Source organism: Lontra canadensis, unplaced genomic scaffold (assembly GCF_010015895.1).
Source record: "Lontra canadensis isolate GAN:19392208 unplaced genomic scaffold, GSC_riverotter_1.0 scaffold97, whole genome shotgun sequence".
Lineage (NCBI taxonomy): Eukaryota > Metazoa > Chordata > Mammalia > Carnivora > Mustelidae > Lontra > Lontra canadensis.
In genome coordinates this window covers 1,522,738-1,538,985 of record NW_022631091.1, presented here as the reverse complement: position 1 = coordinate 1,538,985, position 16,248 = coordinate 1,522,738, and the positions used below count along the sequence as shown (strand labels likewise).

Sequence of the window (16,248 nt, the reverse complement as noted above, 5' to 3'; positions counted from 1 at the left end):
CTCACATTTCTGGGAGGTAGGGAACCTGCTCCTGAAATCCACTGACAAGAGTCGAGAAACTGTCTTGTCCTGGCTGGTGATCTTACCAGCTGATGCTTGCATGGGTTTAAATGATCCTCTAACCACTGCAGGCCCCTGCTTTGGACAAATCTCATTACAAATGACCCTGGCATTCTTTCTCCCAAAGCCTCTCTCAGCTAATACTTGGAAAATATCCAAGAATCTCATTTGAATGTTTTTTTTGTGTGTGTGTGTGTGTGACTAATATGTTAGTTATGAATCCTGGGTATTTTAAAGTCTAATATTTTAAGCAAAAGAAATAACTTTATAATTGGCTTTCAGTCATAAATCAAAGATCCGTGATGAAAAATGTACACGTGCTCATATGTATACGCATGTTCCCTCAAATCATGTTCTGCACATACCACACACCAGTCGCAGTGCATGTGCTCGTTTTTAGGTGGAGAGTGATCTAACTGATGTGAGACTCTTAAGAAGATTCTCTTTTCATATCATGTTTAATAGAGTAAGTTCTAATAAACGGCATCCAGGATCATAATGTTGACTTTACGGGAAAGGAGACATTACCTTCTAATGAAAAATCTGCCGTGAATGAATCATTCATAATTTGCTCGATAATCATTTACACTTGAGTGCCTTTTACAGCGTTGAACAGAATATAATCATGCTTGATGACCTTTAAACATTCTTTTAAATTGGGTATTTCTAAATGTAGTCTCTGCTCAGCAGAGACATGATATCTCATATGGCTTAATGCATAGAAATGGTCAGGTACATAAGGCATAATTTCATCCCATCCTTCTGTAGGAAGATGCCAGATTACTATCCACAAATTATGTGAGATTTATGTGACACTAACTTCAAGCCTATTGGAATATATTGCATTTATTTTCAACTATGAAATCAGCTAATCAACTCTTGAGAGACAAACATGTGCAAGATATATCTTAAGTGTGACGGAAGACCTCATTCCTATCCTCAGGTTGCTTACAATTCAGATGGGAAGGACAAAGCAAGCTTTATACTTTAGTGAGACAAGGACTTTTGAAGGGTACTGTGTTGAGCCAAATAAGGTTAAAGTAAACTTAAATTCCTTCGTGACTAAAAATTGTTCTAACATTTATATAGATAACATTTGAATAAGAATTTTCAAAAATGTTATGAAAAAATCAGGCATTCTATGTGAAAGGCATCCTGGTAAACATATAGATAGGAATACACTGTATGAAGTTCCTCAGTTTATTAGCACATAACCTAAAAAGAATTAGCCTGCGGTATCATTTTCCAAATGAATCCATCCAGTCTATGAGAATATCACCACAATATTTAACATAAAGTTGGATTTGTAAATGGATTTTGAGTGTTAAATCTCTTTGATGGATGCAAATATCATTCACGTTTTCACATCACCTATTCAAATTTTCTAACATGGAAACATTCTTAGTACAACATGTTTGGAAATAGAGATATTGAGGATGTTGAATTGAGATAAACAATTTGGCTTAAAAGTCAGAAAATTGGCTTAGATCCATCAGTCTCTGATAATGTCTTGGCTACTAATTTGAAGATGATTTTAATAGCTCATTTTGATTCTCTATATGTGGAACACAGTTTCTGCTTGCAGACGCATTGGAAAGAAACCGGGTTCAATCATTGGTTGTGGAATTCTACTGAGATGATGAAAGCGTGAGGGACCAGCATTATAGTGTAAAAAACCCAACTGCCCAGATGCAGCATATCAAAGAGTGATTTCTTTAATTCACTCAGCACACTTCCTGGTTGCTTCCCTTCCCTCCCTTTCTCCAGCAAAAATTTTCTCCACCTTTTTTTTTGTTAGTTATGAAAAAATATAAAACTGTAGAAAATATTAAATAACTACAACAAACACCCTATTTCCCTTGGTTCAGCATTTCTTCATATTTCAACACATTTGCCTTCTTTCTCACACATTTACCCTCATCCTGCGTAGGTCTTGCACCCAAACACTCTCAGAAACATGAGATAAATGGCACACATGTATAGTATGCACCAATATCTACATGTTTATATTTTGAGCAGATTTATTTGAAAGCAAGTTGGAGATAGCATACCTCTTTTGACTTGATATTTTAGTATGTATGTCCTAAGCATAAAGTTATTTTTGAATATCATGCTATTTTCCGCCCCCTTGCATCCTAACACTGATTCGGTGGTATTATTTAAAATGCAGCCCATGAGCACATTACCACATTTGTCCCTTGAACACCCTTTATAGCTCTTTTGCTTTCTTTTCCAGGTTGAGGTAAAGATCGCACTTGGTTATTTTGTCATGTCAAGCCATGTCATGTTTATTGGCTCTCCAACCTAAAACAACTTCCTGCCATTTTGTTTTGTTTTGTTTTGTTTTTCATGACTTCTGACATTTTTGAAGACCTCGGGCCAGTTGTCTTTTAGCATGTCCCACAATCTGGATTTCTCCTAAGGTCTTCCCTTGAGTATACTCAGGTTAAGTGTATCCGTTAGGGATATGTCCTAGAGGGCGTGGACCTCACATTGCGTCCATCAGTGGGCATAGCGTGTCAGGTCACCCTGTAATACTCGTGATGCTGAACTTTGTCACTTGGGGAGGTGAAGTCCATCAGATCTCTCTCTTGTGAAGACAGCCTCTCCTTTGTGTAATTAGTAAATAAAATGTGGGGTGCTACTATCAGACCTTGTGAATAGCCTAGTCCCTAAATCTTGCCAAGAATCCATTTATATTCCTACTCAAATCAATATTGCATTTGTGATTGAAAAAAAAAGAGATATTTATAATTTTATCATTCTTCTTACATTTGCTATTTAACATTTTTCTGTAAAGAATACCATGGCCAGTGGGAGCTCCTTGACATCAACCACTACCTAGTTTTGATGCATCCCATCAGTCTCTGAGCACTTTCTTATTCTTGGCACAAGATGTCCCAGGCTTATCTTGCACTTTGCGTGCCCTAGAGTCTGGCTCCTAGGAGTGCACATGGCTATTGATGTCTTTGCTTCTAGACTATTCAGAATGTAATCGTACACACACATGCACGTGGATGTGTGTGTGTGTGTGTGTGTGTGTGTGTGTGTTTGTAGTCATGAGTTTGCCCAGGTAACTCCAGTTCAAATCCAACGCTACAGAATTCTCCACCACTTGCCCATTCAGTATTCATATCTGTCTTCTCCCACAGTGGAAAACCACATCACCAGAGATATCAACATATTAGCTCGTTTATTCTATCCCACAGGACATTTAAAAGAGTCTTGGCATTTCTAAACCCAAACCACTGTCAATCACGGACTTATTCACAGATTTCAACATATTAAGTACAATACAAGGATTCATATTAAGGTTTCTTGATGATGTTTGGCAAGTAACTCATAGTTCATAACTGGTATATGATGTTAATTGAATGTGACAAGGGAAACAGTGCTGATTTAGGTGCGGGAATATTGTGTAAGCTTCAGATCTTGAGTAATGTCCAATCTAAAATTACAACAACAACAACACAGGAACATAGTTTGACTCATGAACAGCTGAGAAGGCAGTAAATAAAGGGAAAAGCAATCTTTACATAAGTGCTTTTCGGATATTGGAAAGTGTTTAATGGATAGCATCTGTAGAAAGAAATAAGCTTGGCCAAGCCAGGCCCCCATGCATATATATTAGACTATAAATAACAAGTAGAGGAGTTCTAACTCAGACCTCTGACTTCTTACTAAGAATTGGTGAAAACAGACAAGCACACAGCCCTGTCAGTGATGAACATGTTTGGATCAGCTCTCTTTGTCCCAGTCTGTAGTTTTCCTTTCACTGTCCAGAGTCTGAGAGGCCATGGCTAGTCCCCTGTGTTGTACCTGCCTTGTATCGCTCTCTGCCCAGGACTCCCTCATCTCCTTACTCATTACATCCTGTAGAAAACCGTGAATTTCCGTATATGCAGGTTTTCATATCAGCTTTACTAAAGCAGGTTGTGTTTCCCAATGAACTCTGTAAAATATGTTTCCTAAGGATATCTTTTCCTTCTACTTGTGTGTTTTCATAGCTTTGTTACTTTCTCTGCCCCAGTATTAGAGTCTTTGAGTTTTGACCCTGCCATCGTGGTGGAGAATATATCTATATATCTAGTCTTATACTGGTTCACAACATGAAGACTTCTCAATTGTGTCTGAGTTTTAACAGGTCCCCATGGTGCAGAAATGTGTGCTCTGTGCCCTTTCATTTGTCACTGCATTAAGTACCCTGCCTGCCTTCTTTCATTTAAACCTAACTGATTTTATGCTCGCAAATACACTTGTCTTTTTAATGTTACATACATGGTTGTTAGTGATCTTTAGAATCCACGATAATTGTATATTTTAACTCACTCTGATTTGAGTTCCTTGCTACATTCTGGCTTTTGTTGTTTTTGTTATTGTGGTTGGGAGGAAACATTGACATTTCAAAAAATGTGTGTTTTGCTGAGGAAAGGGTTGACAAACAAGTCTTGGGCTTGGAATTTAAGTGCTGTGGGATTTTAATCAAGAGTAAATGTTACAGACCAATGTCTTCTTTGAAAAAAAAAAAACTGGGAGGAGAAAATGGGAGATGTTTATCTATGGAAAAGTTGGACGAGACCCATAGGATCAGGGTTCAAATGTCCTTAAGAGACACCCACATCTTTGCGGTTTTGCCAATAACTTTACACGCAACTGTGCCTAAAGCTTGATTCCTAGCAACAGGAAAAAATAAAATATAAAAGTGGTGGACTGAATATATCCTAGAAATGTAATAGCAACAGCTGTTTACAAAGGCATATGCTTCTCCTGGTCAGTATTATTGTAAAGTTGATGACTTTAGCACACTTCACACTCTAAAATAATAATCTCCCTTGTTCTCTCTCATTTCAAAGACTAGTTATTAGCTTTATAAAATAATCACTATGTGGTGTAATATCTGTGTTTAAGTAAGGAATCTCACTGCTCCCTCAAGACTAACACTTGAAATACTTGTCTTAACCCCAGGAGACAGTCAGACAGAATATGCATGGGAAAAGGTAGTGATTAGAGGCATGGGCTGTATCTAGAATGTGAGTGTTCTTCCTTTCAGTGAGCTTTTAAAAAGGGTTACGCGCTGTCAGAAGGGTATCTTGTGCAAATCTGTTATGATGGTGCAAAGTCCTACAGGAAATTGGGAAGAATGCTGAAGTCTTTCTAAGTCGAATGAAGAAGTAAATAAGGGAAATCTATGATTCAAAGTGTTTTTAAAAATAGGGTTTAGGGTGCCTGGGCGGCTCAGTGGGTTAAAGCCTCTGCCTTCGGCTCTGGTCATGGTCCCAGGGTCCTGGGATCGAGCCCCGCATCGGGCTCTCTGTTCAGCAGGGAACCTGCTTCCCTTACTCTCTCTCTGCCTGCCTCTCTGCCTGCTTGTGATCTCTGTCTAATAAATAAATAAATCTTTTTAAAAAAATAGGGTTTAAGAGTTGAAAATGTTCAGAGTGTTTCAAACCTTGTATTTCCATTTAAAATACCTTTCATTACAGAAGTAATCAAAGGAGTAAGAATGCTTACTTTCTTTACAAAATGAAAAAAAAAAAAAATTACCCTGCCCTGCCTCAGTTTTATTCTCCAGAGTTAGCTGCTTTACTAAAACATTGTTTCACTTACTTCTTCTGGAAATCATCGGCATATGCATTGGCTGCTCGACTTTAAACTATGACTGTTCACTCCCCATCTTGAACAATTCCTCATTTAGCACCTACTCTACCTCCCATCTTCTCCCGCCCTATTCCCATTGTTTATCCAGCCTTCAACCCAGACTTCTTGGAAGCTGCTGGAGATACTAAAGAGACCTGGCCTCTGCTCTGCTGGACCTCCCCTTGTGGTAAGCCAGATGACAGTTGACCTTCGGTTCCTCCCTGTGACATCATGGTACATTATTACTTGGCATAATGTACTTTAACTTTTATTTACCCAACAAAATTTGGTAGTATCTGTCAGCTAGTTATTTTCTAGGTGAAAGGAATTAGTTTCTCTATGTTTTTCATTTCTGCTCTTTTTCCCCCTTCCTCTTAAATTCTGTCAGCCACATCATTACAGTTTCATTGACATGGCTTATAAGATTTATATTATGTTCTTTAACTGTAATGAAGTGCTCGATATTTTGCTAAATAAGTCACATTTTTTGTTACCTCAAAATCTTTATTTTTTCAATTTGATAAATGGCATTTTAAATTTGATGTATATACATCATGTTACTCTGACACATCAGTGTATTTTAATATGATTGCCATTGAAGCCATATATATCACGTTGCATAATTGCATGATATTATTATCTACGTTAATTATTGCATTAGATCTAATGCATTAGATCTCTATGACTTACTACTTGTTTTGTTTACTTTATTTACTTATTTACTACTTATTTAGTACTTGTTATACATTTGTGACTTTCAGACATCATCAGTCTTCTTCGCCCAGCTGCTATTCCCTGATAACCACCATTTTATTATTTGGTTTTTTGTTTGTTTGTTTGCTTTTATAGGTTGGACTATTTTAGATTCCACATATGAGAATTATGATAATAGTACTTGCCTTTCTCTGTCTGACTTATCTCTCTGTGTTTGAAGTCCATCCATGTCATAAATGGAAAGATACCCTCCTTTCTCATGACTGAATAATATTTCATTTGGCATATATACCGAAGATGTGTACTCGGGTTGTTTCCATATCTTAACTATTGTGAATAATACTGTGATAGACACAAGTGTGCATGCATCTCATCAAATTCCCGTTTTCATTTCCTTCGGGTATATACCCAGAAATGGAATCACTAGCTTGTATTATAGTCCTATTTTTATTTTGGGGGAAACTCCATATTGTTTTCCATAGTTTCTGGACTAATTTACACTGCCACCAACAGTGTATAAAATTCCCTTTCACCAAGCCCTCGCTGGCACTTGCCCCTTGTCTTCCTAATGGTCGCCATTCTCATAGGTGGGAAGCGGTAATTAATGGTGGTTTTTATTTGTAGCTTCCTGATGATTAGTGATATAGATTCGTTGCAGTCAAATGAAGAAGCTATAATTACCACACAGCGAGTATGTGGTATGATTGGACCCACAAGGAGGAAATAATATTCTAATATTTCTTAACCTGTATCGGTCAGTAATGTTCTAAACATCAAAGTCAATCTAGAATATTAATCACTAAAGAACCTGTCATATTTTAGTTTGTTTCCCATCTGAGTCACGTTCATGGCTTTCCTTTACAACTTTCTGTTTTTCTCAGAGAAGTTGATTTTCATTTTTCTTATTGATGAAAGAAACGCATGCCATCATATTGTGCTTAAGACTGTCATTAAACACTGAATTTGTTGTCATAGAATATACTTTCCCCTTGAAGGCATTTTTGTTAAGATTTTATTTATTTATTGGAGAGAGAAAGAGAGAGAGAGGGAGCACGTGAGAAAGATCATGAGTGAGGGGGAGGGGCAGAGGGCGAAGGAAAAACAGACTCCCCACTGAGCAGGGAGCCAGACAAGGGGCTGGATCCCAAGACCCTGAGATCATGACCTGAAGGCAGACACTTTACCGACTGAGCCACATAGACGTCTCTCCTTGAAGATATTTTTATGGACTCATTTGATTTCCTCTTCAAATTTGTATCTGTTACTTCTTATAGACTCTTCTGTTAGGTCCAGTTTCTTACCCTTGATTTTTTTTTATTTGTTTGTTTTGTCTTGCTGAGGTACATCTGTTAGTAATTTTATTTTCCAATTATGGTATTTAATTTTATGTGTTAACTTGACTGAGCTAAGAAATGCCCCGATAACTGGTAAAACATTATTTCTGGGTACACTGAGCACAGGAGCTCATCTTCCCCAGTGCAGGTGGACATCATTCAATCTACTGGAGGCAGGAGAAGACAGGTGTCCCAACTCGAGCAGAGAGCAAATTCAACCTTCTTCTACCTATTGTCAGACTTATGTTACTTCTTAGTTTAGCTTTTATTTTTTTAATCTGTTTTTGTTTTTTACTTGTCTTTTTCCACCAATTCTGAAGAATTTCTCGACTTTATCTTTTAGATCATTACCCCTGGAAGTGTGAAACGTGAACCGACAACATTAATGTCACTTGGAAGTGTGTTAGAAATGTAGGATCTCAGCTTCCACCCCAGACCTGGTGACCCTGACTGTATTTCAACATCGTCTGATCATTCACGTGCATATGAGACTTTGAGAAGCACTGGTCCCTTGATTCACTTTTCTTTCCTGTTCACTCTCTTCAACAATACTTCTGTTAATGTGGTTATTTGTCATAGATTTAATTTCTAGCAAGAACTTCTTATTCTCTTATTGCTTTTTTGGCACCCCAACAATTTTTGTACAGATTTCTCTCTCAATGCCAAGTTTACAAATCATGTTTTTAAAAGTTCTCTTCTGTTTCTTTCAGGATCCGTTCTCTTTTTAAGTTTTGATCTTACTTTATCATGTTGTTTGCTTATCTCAAAAATCTGGTGATCCCTGCTTGCTTGTGAATATTTATGATGAAATGACGTAATAATTAGAGGCGGGAGCTAGTGTGGATTCCCACATTCCATCTTGTAGGCATATGTGTACCAAAATCCTGTAATAGACCTCCGGGATGTGTTAGTGAGTTCAGTTACCAGGTAGGCTTGCCTTCTGTTCTAATGCTTTGCCTCTATTAGCTCATTCAGTCACTTCGATAATCCTGCAAAGTAGGGATTGTTACTAGCCTATTGTAGGGATGAGGAGCTGGGGACAAGAGACCAAGTTGCTGAGTCACATGGTGAGTGGTAGAGTGGAGATTCAAACCCAGGTGGCTTGACGCCAAAGTCCACAGTCCTGAGGATGACACTGCAGAAGGTCTTTGCTGTTTCAAGGATAATTTAGTCTATTTTAGGCCTGAATGGAGATGGCCTCTGTCCCTTTCCTCTATGTTCTGTACCCTAGGTCTAGAATCACCGGAAGCTCTGCTTTACCTCTTAGTCTAGCTTCAATCCCACAGTGGAGGCTTCTCTAGGAACATTTTATCTTCTGTTTCGAGGATAATTATTAGGCTTTTAGCAGTTACATACATGAGAAGAAGCAAAGAAGCCAGCTAGTTAGCACAGTTATTTTGTGCAAGTCTTCTAACGGACAGTGCTGAAAGCTGCCTGCCAGCTACTGACTCCTGATTCCTGAGTCACTTGACTGGGGACTTGGAGCCTTTTTTTGGTTCCAAAGAGCCAGCATCTCACTGGTTGTAACCTCCTCTGACTTGGTTTATTTGTTAATATGATGATCTATGATTTTTCCTTTTTTTTTCCTTTTTCTTTTTTTTTAAGATTTTATTTTATTTATTTTTTTATTATGTTCAATTAGCCAACATATAGTACATCATTAGTTTTTGATGTAGTGTTCCATGATTCATTAGTTGCATGTAACACCCAGTGCTCATCACTTCAAATGTTAAAATGTAGCTATCCAAAAAAATTAAAAAATTTAAAAAATATATAGCTATCTGGAATTTCTCTATTAATTAAGACCTGTTTTATAGGTAATATACAAGTAATATACCTTTACAGATAAAGGTATATTACCTTTGTCAGGTTAAGGACTTCTGTACCTGATTTGCTCTTTTTTTTTTTCTTGTAACATAAAAGGGTATTAAATCTTACTGAATTGTTTTTTTGTATATTGAAAGCAATATTAAGTGATTCCCTTTTTTAGCTTATTCATATGTTGGATTACATTGATGGGGAGCTTTCAGAAAATAAACTGTCATTACATCCTGGAGATAAAGCCCATTTGTTGATGATATATAATTCCAAATAAGGAATTTAACATATGTTCATAAGTGAAATGGAATGATTACCGCTGTTTTATTTTGCAATTAATACAATGAAGTGGGCAGCTTCTTTTCTTTTACTTCTCTCTTTTTTAAATACAAACAATGTCCCTTAAAAATTGAAAGAGCTCAGTTATAGAACCTTCTGAGTCTGCTTATTCAAACCTTTCCTTTTATTTCATACGTACACATTTTCACTCAAAGTATTTAGCTTTTCTTGTACTAGTTTGGGCCCATCACCTTTTTCCAGGTTTTTATCCATGTCCTCTAGGATCTCAGTCACATTAGACAATGGTTGTTCCATAAAACCTGTGCTTGCTCTGTAGCTGTGTCTTACTTAAGGTCTGATTTTGTTTTATCTCTGTAATCAAGTGTGTGAAAGCTTCATCTACTTTATTCTTTTTGCAAAATTCCTATTTTTGATATTAAGCTTTGCCATTTTTAAAATTATTTACGGATTTTCTATACTATTTATTTCTCTTAATAAAACTGATTGGCAAGGTGCTATAGCAAGGCTTATCTCTTCCAGACTAAATTAAAAAAGTGAGACTAAGTCACACTTTTCAGGATCGTGTTGCTTGTAAATCCAAAGCTGAGAATCTTCAACCCACATGTTGAACCAGCAGGGTTTGGCGTGATGCAGAAGGGGTCTACTGGTGGGGGTGTGGGGAGGACTGATTGATGGAGAAGCGAGAGCATTATGTCGTTACATGAAGAAAAGATCTAAATTCAATCTCTACCTCTGGTGGACAGATCTAGGATGAACATGTAAATTACCAAATGGCTACTCCTGGCACATTATAAAAAATTCGTTTCTAATGGTTTAAAATAGAAAACCATTAAAGGATACGGGACGATAGTAAAATCTTAAGTCCACATTCCAAGAAGTGCAGAAATGGAACAGACTAGCTTCTGCTGAAGGATGTTGGAAAAGAAGTTCTTTGGTTTCAGATACGGGTGGGATGAGCTGGCTGTAGTCTCTCTTCCCAGGCCGACGTGCTGCGTTCTGGCTCATATTGATAAGAACTAAGCTGTGTGACTAAGAAGCTCACACTGCTAAGTGGAAAACTACGCAGTTTTAGTTGAGTCAAGACAATAAGCTTTAGTTGAGTCAAGACAATAAGCCGCCTTTAGGACCTTTTGAAGCTCTGCGGCATGCGCTGTAGTCAGGGCCGCACACAGTTCCCTATTTACCTGTTATCAACTAAAGCTATATTTATAGGAAAGCTGATGCCTTGCTGAATCTAGAAATTGGCCAGATATGGAAGCTACTGGGGAATAGAAGATTGTCTTGGATATGTTTCAGCATGTCAAATGAAGGGAGAAAATAACTCTCAGTTACTCCTATTTAAAATGTTTTATACTGCTATCTGCATGAGAGAAATGTGTAAATGTCACTCTAATCTTACATAAACTCATCTTCCTTCTGCTCTTTGGTGCTATGAATTAAGAAGCTAGCAAGCCAGAAAATAAAATCTATAATGAACTAGTGGCAAATCTATAATGATCTATTGAAGATACAGGGGAATTTTTTTCTTCTTCTTCTTTTTTTTTTCATTAATCAGAAGCAAATAACACACAAAAAAAGTATAAAAATAAGCTCACCAAAAATTGGAGCTGCTGGCTTACATAGATGCTGCAGATGTTATAATTGAGAAGGACTGAAGACGTGCAAATAAATAGTTCTCTATGTAGACAATACTGTTTAAACATGTATCTCCATTATGACATCCACCAGAGGGGTGGCAAAATAATAAGAGATGGATTTGATTTAAATAATTTAATGTGATAAACACAGGCAGACAGATCGAATGCATGCTGTGCTATTTTTGCTAGGCAGATCACTGGTATGATTTTAAATTTATGTCCCACTGATCTGTTCTTGGCCCTCATACATGCAGGCATGGCTCATCTGCCCTTTACTTACATGTTGTTTATCCTGAGAAAGGATGTGTGGTTTGAAGTGTTCCTCTGGCACTCATATGATTACTGTTTCCTCTATAATTAGAAAAGTCAGTGTCTGGGAACCTTCTTATTTTATAGTCTCAGAAAGTGTGTTCTTTCAGGGCTGGAAGTGTCTGCTGCATTATTATTAGAGTCAAAAATTGTTGGTGCTGTAAATAAAGTGTTCTGGATCATCAAGGTGTGGTACAAATCTTGGTTTGTATTGCTATTTTTAATTTAGAAATCTAGCTAAAGCAGATAGAAATGGATGGTGTATAGCTATATTTGAGAAGAATGTTTTTTTATTATTGAGGTAAAAAGGGTATATCAGATTAGTTTTAAGCGCACAACATAAGAATTCACTTTTTGTATACACTACAAGGTGATCACCACAATTGCTCTAGTTACCATCTGTCACCAAACAATTAATTCCCTTCACCCATTTTGCCCACTCCCCATTCCCCTTTCTCCCTGATGACCATCAATCAGTTCTCTGTATCTGTGAGTTTTCTTTTGTACTGTTTTTTTATTTGTTTTTTATATTCCACATGTAAGCAAAATTTCATGGCATTTGCTTTTCTCTGTCTTACTTTACTTAGCATAATACCTTCAAGGTCCATCCATGTCATCTCAGAAAGCAGGATTTCCTTATTCTTTATGACTGACTTGCTGTCCATTCACATCTTGACGTATGCACCCCTCAGTGGGTGTTAGGTTGTTTTGATATTTCCCTATGTTGGCTATTGCAGATGATGCTGCAGTGAATACTGAAGGACATGTATCTTTTCAAATTATTTTCCTTTTCTTCAGACAAATACCCAGAAGTGGTTAGCTGAATCATATGGTAGTTCTATCTTTAACTTTTTGATGGACTTCTATACTGTTTTCCATAGTGGCTGCATCAATTTTCATTTCACCAACATGGTATAAGTGTTCTCTTTTCTCCACACTTACTATTTCCCATCTTTTTGATGATAGCCATTCTAACAGGTGTGAGATGTTGTGTCATTGTGGTTTTGATTCACATTTCCCTGATAATTAGTGGTATTGAAAGATCTTCTCCTGTGCCTGTTGGCTATCTGTATGTGTTCTATGGGAAAATGTCTCTTTAGAGCCTCTGCCTATTTTTTAATCATTTTTTTTTTATGTTCCTGCTCTTGAGTTGTCTTTGTTCTTTATAGAACCAAGGATATCAACCCCTTATTGCTTATATGATTTGCAAGTATTTTCTCCTATTCAGTAGACTGACTTTTCATTTGTTAATGGTTTCATTTGTTGTGCAAAAGCTTTTTAGTTTGGTATATTCCCTTCTGTTTATTTTTGCTTTTGTTGTCTTTGCTTTTGGAGTCAGATCCAAAAATTCAATGCCAAGATCAATGTTAAGAGGCTTACCATTCTAGAAGATTTTTTGGTTTCAAGTCTTACATCCAATTCTTTAATCTAATTTGAGGTAAATTTTGTGTATTGTGTGAAATAGTAGTCTGGTTTTATCCTTTAAATACAGTAGTCCAGTTTTCCCAGCACTATTTATTGAAGAAATTGTCTTTTCTCCATTGTTTATTCTTGGCTCCTTTTTCATAAATTAATTGGCCATATATATATGTTGGTTTATTTCTGGGCTCTATATTTTGTTCCATTGATATATTTGTCTGCTTTTATGTCAGTACCATATAGTTTTGATTGCTACAGCTTTGTAGTATACTTTGAAATAAACAATGACACCTCTGTCTTTGCTGTCTCTTAAAATTGTTTCGTCTATAAAGGGTCTTTTGCGGTTCCATATAAATTTTAGAATTATTTGCTATAGTTTGGTGGGAAATGTCATTGGGATTTTGATAGTGATTGCACTGAATTTATAGATTGCTTTAGGTAATATGGACATTTTAACAATGTTCATTTTTCCAATCCATGAACATGGAATGTCTTTTCAATGATTTGTGTCTTCTTCAGTTTCTTTCATCAGTGTTTTGTAGTTTTCAGTGTACAGGTCTTTTGCTTCCTATGTTACATTTTTTCCCAGGTCTTCTATTCTTTTTGATGCTGTTTTAAACGCAGTTGTATTCTTTTTGATTTTTAACTTTGATAGTTCATATTACCGTATAGAAATGCAACCTACTTTGTACATTAATTGTGTATCCTGCAACTTTACTGAATTTTTTAATCCTGATGCTTTTCTGATGGACTCATTAGGGTTTTCTATACACAATATCATGTTATCTGCAAATAGTGACAATTTTACTTCTTCCTTTCCAATATGGATATATTTTATTTCTTTATCTTGCCTAACTGCTATGGCTAGAGCTTCCAATACTGTGTTAAATAAAGTGCCAAGAGTGAGCATCTTTGTCTTGTTCCTGTTCTTAGAGGAAGAGCTTCCAGCTTTTCAATGTTTTTTTATGAGGTTAGATATTGGTTTGTCATATATGACTTTTATCATGTTGAGGTATGCTCCTTCTACATCCGTTTTGTTGAGAGTTGTTATCATAAATGAATGTTGAATTTTTCTCAAATTCTTTGACTGCATCTGTTGAGATAATCATATGATTTTTATCCTTCATTTTTTTAATGTGGTGTAACATTTGATTGATTGTGGATATTGAACCATCCTTGCATCCTTAGAATAAATCCCATGTGATTATGTTTTATGATACTTTTAATGTTGTTGAATTCCTTTTGTTACTATTTTGTTGAGGATGTTTATATCTATATCCATCAGGGATAATGACCTGTAATTTTCATTTTTGTGGTGCCTGTGTGGTTTGGGCATCAGAGTAATGCTGGACTAATGAAATGAGTTTGGAAGCTTTCCCTCCTCTTGAATTTTTTGAAATACATTGAGGTGTAAAGGTATTAAATATTCTTTGATGTTTAGTAGAATTCATCAGTGAAGCCATCTGGTCCTGGACTTCTGTTTGTTGGGAGATTTTTTATTATGGACTCAATCTTTTTCTAATAATTAGTCTATTCAGATTTTTTTTTATTTCTTCATGATCATTTTTGGAAGATGGCATGTTTCTAAAAATTAATCCATTTTTTTCTAAGGCTGTCCAACTTGTTGGCATATAGTTGTATGTAGTAGTCCCTTATGTTCCTTATATTTCTATGGTATCAGTTGTAACTTCTCTTTCACTTCTGATTTTATTTACTGCACCCTCATTTTATTGTTGGTTAGTCTAACTCAAGGTTTATCGATTGGTTTTCCTGATCTTTTCTATTGCCTTTTTGTCTTTTCCTTCATTCTACCAAGTTTAGTCTTTGCTCTTTGTTGTTGTTGTTCCTTTAGGTGTAATGTTAGATCTTTTTTATATGAAACTTTTCTTGTTCCTTGGGATAGGCCTGTATTACTATAATCTTTCCTCTTAGAACTGCTTTTGCTGCATCTCGTAGATTTTGCTCTGTTGTATTTCTATTTTCATTTGTCTCAAAGCATTTTTTGATTTTTCTTTCATTTCTTCATTGTCTTTTGTGGATGTATTATAGATTTTTACTTTGTGGTTATCATGAGGTTCACATATAGCAGTGTATCTATATTTTTAAACTGATAGCAACTTAAGTTTAAACACATTCTAACAACTAGACATTTTTACCCCCTTTACATGTAGTGTTTTTTAATGTATTATTTTACATATTTGCACTTTGTGTATCCCTTATTATTTTAAACACAGTTAATTTTAATGCTCTTATTTTTTAACCTCCATAACAGCTTTATAAGTGGTTATTCCATTACCTTTACCGTATATTTGCTTTAAAGGAGATATTTTTACTTTTTTGTGTTTCCTTATTACTAATTAGTGCTTTTTCTTTTCCACTTACAAAGTCTCTTCACCATTTTCTGTAGTGATTCTTTAGTGGGGATGAACTCCTTTAACTTTTGTGTCTCTCGAATTCCTTTAATTCTGAATGATATAACCTTGCGAGTTAAAGTATACTTGGTTGGAAGTTCTTTGCTTTTTGTGTTTTTGGCTTTTTTTTTTTTTCTTTTTCTTCTCAGGACTTTGAATATATATCATGCCACTCTCTTCTGACCTTTAAGTTTCTGCTGAAAAGCTGAATCTTGTGGGGATCTCTCTTGGATGTAAGAAGTTGTCTTTATCTTGCTATTTTTAAGAGTCTCTCTTTAACTTTTAACATATATATATGTTAATACATATAATATATCTTGGTATGGGTCTCTTCATCTTATTTGGAACTTTCTGTGCCTTCTCGACCTGAATGTGTTTCTTGCCTTAAGTTAGTGAAATTTTCAGTCACTGTTTTTCTAAAAAAGTTTTCTGTTCCTTTCTCTCTCTCTTCTCCTTGTGGAGCTCATATAATGTGAATGGTATTCTGCTTTATGTTCCCCTATAGGTCCATTAAGATTTCTTTCTTTTCTTCAAAAAAATAAAATAAAACCTTGTTGTTGTTTTTGGTTTTTAAATTCTTTTTTTTTTTTTTTTTTTTTTTTTTTTTTT

At 35.9% G+C, this 16,248-nt stretch overlaps 1 protein-coding gene across 1 annotated transcript in view; it reads left to right on the top strand.

Annotated features, from left to right (window-relative positions):
* Window positions 1-16,248, top strand: part of PRKN (parkin RBR E3 ubiquitin protein ligase) — a 1,289,523-nt gene that overhangs the window by 613,966 nt on the left and 659,309 nt on the right. The window lies entirely within an intron of this gene.